General features: G+C 34.3%; 1 protein-coding gene across 1 annotated transcript in view; it reads right to left on the bottom strand.

Moving 5' to 3' along the window:
• The window catches only part of LOC145660707 (protein amalgam-like), a 114,615-nt gene continuing 107,032 nt past the window's right edge, over nt 1-7,583 (bottom strand). The window contains exon 12 of the mRNA XM_081726059.1: nt 1-4,132. The gene's annotated coding sequence lies outside the window, so the exon portion shown is untranslated. The remainder of the gene's footprint in view (nt 4,133-7,583) is intronic.

Genomic DNA, 7,583 nt, shown 5'->3' with positions numbered 1-7,583 from the left:
TTCAGAGAAATTCGTTTATTGTATTTTAATAAGAAAAGTACCTAGTAAAATGGATACTGTATAAAATAAGATTGAAATTATTTACAGAACAATACAAATCAATTAACAATTATTCACTTTTATTTTCAATATTCTGCAATACAGAAGTAACAATACTTCTGAACCAAGTTTGTAATAAGTAGTATAGCAAAATGCATTATTTTTTCTAAACTTCTATGTGAACAGGTAAAATTACCAACATCTATATCAACCAGTGCCGTACCACGGGGAAAGAGAGAGGGAGTCAACGCCCCGGGCGCCGAAGTAAGGGGGCGCAGAATTCGGGAGGAAATTATATATATAATGACATGAAAAAGTAATGAAAAAAGCTCAAAATCACGGAAAACAGGGTTTATTTTTGAATTTTTTTGCGTTTCGCGCCAACCATAGTGGCGCTTCGCGGCTAGTCTGTTGACCTCACTCATGTAAGGGGGCTCCGTCGTATATTCTCGCCGCGGGCGCTGATTTTCCTCGGCACGGCACTGATCTCAACAGATTTTTTTTTTTTTTTTTTTTTTTTGTTCGAAGTTATTTTCTTACTCTTAAGTTGAAGGAGTAAACTTTGACTATACAAGAAACACTTAATACTACAGAGATACGAAGCTTTATATATTGGATACAATGAGCTAGATAATTAAGACTGCGTCTGAAAAAAATGTACAGAAATGAAGAAATAAAATTGCTCTACTATGAAGTATATACAATGGAGAGATCTACTTATTTGAAAACAGCTCTACATAATTTTATTAAATCTGGAATTGGTTTGAAGCTGTAGGTATTAGTTCTATTTATTTACCAGTACTATGCTTAATTGTTAGATACAAAGAAAAAAACAAAAAGCTTTCTCGAATTCAGCTGATCGGTACCATATAAAACAAAACAATGTACACCAGGGTGGTTCCTAAATGCTTTTTTTTTTTTTCTAAGTTGTATCCCCGTCTCTAACATCGAGTTTAATTTTTGTGAGTAAACAAAATCGTAACGTAAAATTACGAAGCTGAAGATGGTAACATCCTTCATGTGTGGCTGAGTGATTACGCTCACATCTCACATCATCTTGTAATTCCTGGTTTATCTAGATAATAAAACGGACTATTAAAAGCTGAGCTCCGCATGAAACGTATCCGTGTTTTTACGGAATAGCTGATCTTTTATAGACTTGCAGATTCCGTATTTATACGTGATGTGATTCAAAATGTATTTCAGTGGTTTTGCTCCTTTATTATACGGAGTTAGCAGTTTTGAAATATTCCTTGGCCTTCGTAGTTCGGAATTTTGTCAACAAATGTCGTGAAGATCCTAATTAATATCTTGTTACTACCAGGATTCATAAATCATGTGCTTATTGTTTGACCGTCAAAATGGCGAGAAAAAGCCTGTCGGATGATTCAATACGCTTCAGTTTAGAAGCAGAATTGAGCGATAGTGATGGCGATTTCTTTGAAGGAGAGTTATTGGACGATTCTGAGAATCATTCCGACTATGTAGCAACAGAAATATCAGATGTGTCAGGTAAATAACCTTGAGATAATAATTCTCATATTTGCATTCATTTTCCTTGCACTACGTGCAAATGTTATTTGTGATTTGTAATGGTTTTGTGGTTGAAATACAGAATATTAGATATAAGAATAAAAAGCAAGCTCTAAACTTTCAAACGGTGTATGTTGTATTATTTTAGGTTTTCTAGATTTTGAGATATATATATATATATTTTAAAAGGTTGCATAAAAAAGCCCAACATTCTTGGGGAAGCCTGCACTTCCGAGCCCAGCACTCAGTGTTAACAAATTAAATTATATGGTGACATATAAAAATATATATACAATTTTTGAGTAGAAAATTTTTCTATTCTCAAAAACCATTTTTCAATAAGTAAATAACTAAATTTCACGGAAAATTGTTGTGACAAAGACATTAGAGAGTTATAAACAGCGGTCGAAGTGAGACGGTATGCAGTGGTATGCCATAGCGCCTCTGATTTTTTCAGTAATCAAGGCATACCGTCACTGGAAATTGGATGCTACTATACGTTTAATAAATCCATTTTTATACACAGTAAGTTAAGCAAATTTTATTTCTTACGTAGAAATAATTTCTAAGATGGGAACACCGACTTTTTTTTACATTTTTCGTGCCCTTTGTTTTAAGAATGAGTTTTCTACAAAGAAGTTCACCTAGTTTATATTTTGATGTGCCATATTTAATTGTTTCTTTCGTATGTATGTGTATATCTTCTTGCCATAATACATATAAATGCCATGTTTTGAGCATGGGCGGATTTAGAGGCTGTCTACTGTGGATGCGATCTTCCGCGGGTCTGAAATACCCCTCAATCGAGTAGGAGATTCGGGAGTTCTCCTGCGGGGAATTGTTTAAAAATTGTTAATATAAAAACTCGATTTTTGAACATTTTCGTGTACAATTATCCATAATGCATCATAAGGGTAATTATGTGAATAGAAATGCAATCTTTTAGGCAACATACCCTCACTGTATTTCAACATTTTGACAGCTGGTATATCGAGTCAAAATCGTAATAAAACATACTGCCTCTGCTTTTTCTCCACTTCAAACACTGGTTATAAACATATTATAGCATAAGAATATTGTACTAGTGAGTTGCATACCCATAAAAAAAATAATAATAATAAATAAAGTTTACGGTATTCAGAAGTTAAATTGACATATTTGGCATAACATGGAAAGCTGAATTCGAAAAGAAGAAAAGAGTCGTATTTTTTACTAACTTCCAATAACTATTATTGAAATGAGTAGTAAATTGACTTCCTTTACTTGTCAATCCTTCATGTACATGAAATCTAAAACTTTTTGATTAAAAGGAAATTACCGTGGTCCCGTTTTTTTCCCAGCTTTTTTTGGTTTAAAATTTAGATTTCGATGAACTGTGCCAAATGGCACCACTTTTAATTTCTGGAGCCGACCGCTTCAAGGTCAAATTAGGGATCAAAAGTAAAAAAGTGAGACCATTTGGACAACACGGGCAAGTGACCGACTGGGACGAAATGGGTGGCATTCGATTTGTATTCACACGTACATGAATAACTAATATTCCATTTTTCCGAAACTTGACATCCATTTTGTCCCAGTCGGTCACAGATCCATATTGCTCAAAATCCCGGATATCCGTTAATTTTCGGTATGAAAATAGAAGTTTCTGGAAAATGGCATATCAGTTATTCATGTACACTCATGTCCAAAATTATTGTCGCATAACTATATCTGTCTTCTTGTAAGGATATAATTTGCTAATGATTTTGCAGGGTACTTTTAATACTGATACTATGTGTATAATCGGGAAATGTATATTTGTGTTAAATTTCATAGGAAAAGAATTATAAATATGAAAATTGTAATGAGTAAAATGAAATGTTGCTACATTTAGAAGAACATTTTATTTTCGTTTTATTGTTCTTATTTACTGCTCTTTTGACATGAAATTTGCCACATACATGTCTTTCCCGATTATACATATATTAACATTATAAGAAATACCGGGTGAATTCATTATCAAATTATATTCCTACAACAACATATTTATAGGCATGCGACAATAATTTTCGATATGAGTGTACGTGTGAATACGAGTCAAATAACACCCATTTCGCCCAGTCGATCACTGGTCTGCATTGCCCAAATGGTCCCACTTTTTGTTTGACCCCTAATTTGACCTTGAAGCGTTCGGTTCCAGAAATCAAAAGTGGTGCCATTGAACACAGTTCATCGAAATCTCCATTTTAAACCCCAAAAAGTTGAAAAATACGGGGCCACGGTAACTCCCTTTTAATGAACTCTTTTTTTTTTCTTTGTTATGTATATGGCTAATGTTACGATATTTGAGAGAAAATATGGATAATCTACCTAATCACTGCATCTACATACACACATTACTATGTCTTACATTTATCATCTATAATTACATGTATTTGACTGTCTGAGCATATATCTATTGGATATAAACATATAACTATACACACTATTTACATCGTTTAAAGTAAGAGAGCTTATGGATATTTTTCGTGAATTTTGTAGAAGTGATGGTATGTTTCAAATTTGACGCTTGTAGTCCATCCTGAAATATGAGAGAAATAAAATAATTACAAATACATACCAAATACAAATAAACACTATTCTATCAGGCCATATTGTCAAACTAAAACACAATAACACACTGAGCAAGGCTATGTGATAATAATGTATAAAACACAATCACACAACAGTTTCAATACAATAACTGTGTCTTCATCAGAGAGAGAGAGAAGATTCTACTTAAAGAAGAAGAAAGGAAAAGGAAGAAGAAAGAAAGAGAACAAATTAATAAGGGAAAATAACAAGGGTAATTAGAGGACAGAATATATCCAGCAAAAACGTAAACTTTTAATTGGGCACGTGTGCGGCTAACAAGTAAACTGAAAAACACAAGTATTACTTTTTAATGAAGAGGCGGAACCTAATTAAAAATTGATCTCCGGAGAGTATATAAGAGATGACCAACTCCCAAGCAGTCAGGAGGAGTAGAAGTCTGATGGAAATATAGCTATTGTGTTGAAACTGTTAGGTGATTGTGTGTAATTTTCTTTTTCATTTTATCACATAATCTTACTCAGTGTGTTACTGTGTTTTAGTTTGACAAATAAACACCACAACAAAAAGAAAAATATAAATGTATACTTGTTAGCGATTTAGTATGTTCTAATTCAACATTGTAATTTCTGTAACTTCTCATTGTGTAATGTGTTTTGTTTTGATGTTCTTTTTTTTTGTGGAATTCCATTGCTTTTTTTTTCTTTGCGTATTGTTTTTCTTTCTGTAGAATTGGTTTTTGAGACATCCCAGGAAAGCACAAAATTAATGAAGTAATTTTGGTAAATAAATTAAACATATAGTAAATTTGTATATATATATATACAGTAAACCCCCGTTAACAGGAATTCCAAGGGACTGAAAAATGAGGAGTTCGTGTTAAAAGAATTCGTGTTAACCGGGGACCCAAATTTTATTATTCGAATACATGTTCTCCATACATACACACTACAGTATACAGACTATACATACCACTACAGTATATTATGTATGTCATAGAAACCACTAGAGATGGTATCGAGACGAGACTGAGTAGTCTCGGTCTCGCCTCGGTTCCAAATTCGAGACAAGACCAAGACTATTCTCCGTCTTGATACCATCCACAGAATTGTATCGAGACGAGACTGAGAGTTTCGGTCTCGTCTCGATTTCGAAAAGCACTCCCCGGTCTCAAATTCGAGTTAAGATCGAGATCGAGACTAGTTTCGGTCTCGGTACCATCCTCTGAAAAGTGAAAATACTACAGTAAGTTTATTATTCTATCTTAGAAGATTAAAAAAAAAAAGGTTTCCACGCAGAAAATCCAGGTCAAGTTATAAAATTGATAACTCCGCTAGCAGGGTGAGTACCGCTAGTAACAGAAAGGTATTTATGATTGCTGTCACCAGTTGGAGTTACAGGGGAGAGAATATGTTTTGTCTGAGCTGTCGCCAGCTCGTCTGCCAAGCACCTGCATGTTCAGCGCTTGACAGAGGACAGAATCAACACCTCATAAGAGAGGATAGATACCTGTTTCTGGTTTTTCTCTTATTTACAAGGCAATTTTCGTCTGTATAAATACTGTATGACAAAACTGATCTGGAGTGAAATCTGAATTAAGAAAAATGATCTGAAAAAAAAACAAAGGATTGAAAGTTCGTGTTAAATCAAAACCTTTACTGACTCAAGGGACTAAAAATTAGTTCGTAATTCGTGCTAACCGAAATTCGTGTTAACCGGTAAAACTTCCTATAAGATAACATACAGCGATGCCGGGACCGAAATTTTGTTCGTCCTAAGCGAGTGTTCGGCTTAAACGAGTTCGTGTTAACGGGGTTATACTGTATATATATATATATATATATATATATATATATATATATATATATATATATATATATATATATATATATATATATATATATATATAATGAAATTGACTATGTTTGTGACTTAATAACTCTTGAACTAGCCAACCGATCTCGATCAAATTTTAAACATAGATGAGGTTCTGGCCTAGGATGGTATTTATCTTTTAACTATGACGATATAATTTATCAGAGGGGGAGGGGAAGATATATAAAAATAAATACAACTTAATAACTCTTGAATCACCTAACCGATCTCGATCAAAATTAAACATTGATGAGGTTCGGGCCTGGGATGGATTTTATCATTTCACTTTGGCAGTGCAATTTACGGGAGGGTGAGGGGGGAAGACATATAAAAATGATCGAAAATGACCGATATTAGTGCCAAATCCATAGTTTTCGAGGTCGTTCGTATGAATAGACACACTTGCGAAGCCATTTAAATCCAAATGCAGCCACGCAACTTTGGGGAGGGGGATTTATATATATATACAGTCTGTTACAAAATAACTGCACCACCTGCTAAAATTTCAAGGTTTTAATTTCCCTTAGAAAATTGTTAATTAATTTCATCTCTAAAGGGGCTCAACATATCATACAATTGATCGTCATTGCATTTTGATACTTTTTTGTTTATTGCTACTCATAGATTTTGTGTGATCTTTGCTCAACAGGTGCAGTGCATTCATAGTGCAAATGGCTGCCTCATGTATGCACAAGTGAATTGTGATCCGCTAATCGTTGTTGATGAAAATTTGTTCCGTACGTAACATTTTGTGCTTGTGAGTTATTGTTTGTGATATGTATACGATATTTGTGATTGATCCTTTATAGTTAGTGTGATAACGTACTAGAAATGGGTAAAATACTGAACGACGCATATCCTCGTAAACAAGGAAAGATACTGGCGTACTATCGTGGCATTTCGCAATGTCAAATTGCAAAACAACTTGAACTGCATCATACAACGGTTGGTAGAGTTATTAAAAATCAAACAATGTATAATAATTCCTCTTTGAGAGACAAATATGGTCGAAGGCGAAAAACAAGCCCACGGATAGACAGAAAAAATGAGGCCCTAGCTCTGACAAGCAGAACATCATCTTCACGACAAATTGCTCAAACTGTGTCCGATGATACTGGTATTAGTGTAAGCTACGTAACAGTTGTTAGACGGCTAAAGGAACAAGGAATTCGGAAGAAAACACTTAGAAAGAAGCCGATACTTAACGCAAATCACGTAAAAGCCAGGAAACACTTTCTTACCAGAAGCGTGGGGTGTTGAAGAATGGGAACAGGTAATTTTCTTTGTTGAAAAAATTTAGGGTGCTTGGGAATGACAGTGGATGAGAAGTGGGGAAGGACTTAATAGGGACTATATATCACCGACAGAGAAGTTTGGTGAGAGTGTAATGGTGTGCAGCTGTTTCACGTCGAAAGGTGTCGGAAGGCTAAAAATTTTGCAACAGATCAGTTAATGCACAGTATTACATGGACATTTTAAAACCTAAACTTCTAGTAACAGCAAGGGATCATTTCTGAGGCAAAAACTTATATTACTTCACATTTCAAGATGATAATGCGCCGTGT

This window comes from Thermobia domestica, chromosome 9 (assembly GCF_964235325.1).
Source record: "Thermobia domestica chromosome 9, izTheDome1.hap1.1, whole genome shotgun sequence".
In the NCBI taxonomy this organism is placed as follows: Eukaryota; Metazoa; Arthropoda; class Insecta; order Zygentoma; family Lepismatidae; genus Thermobia; species Thermobia domestica.
The sequence above is the reverse complement of the archived record's forward strand: the minus strand, read 5'-3'. Positions and strand labels throughout refer to the sequence as shown.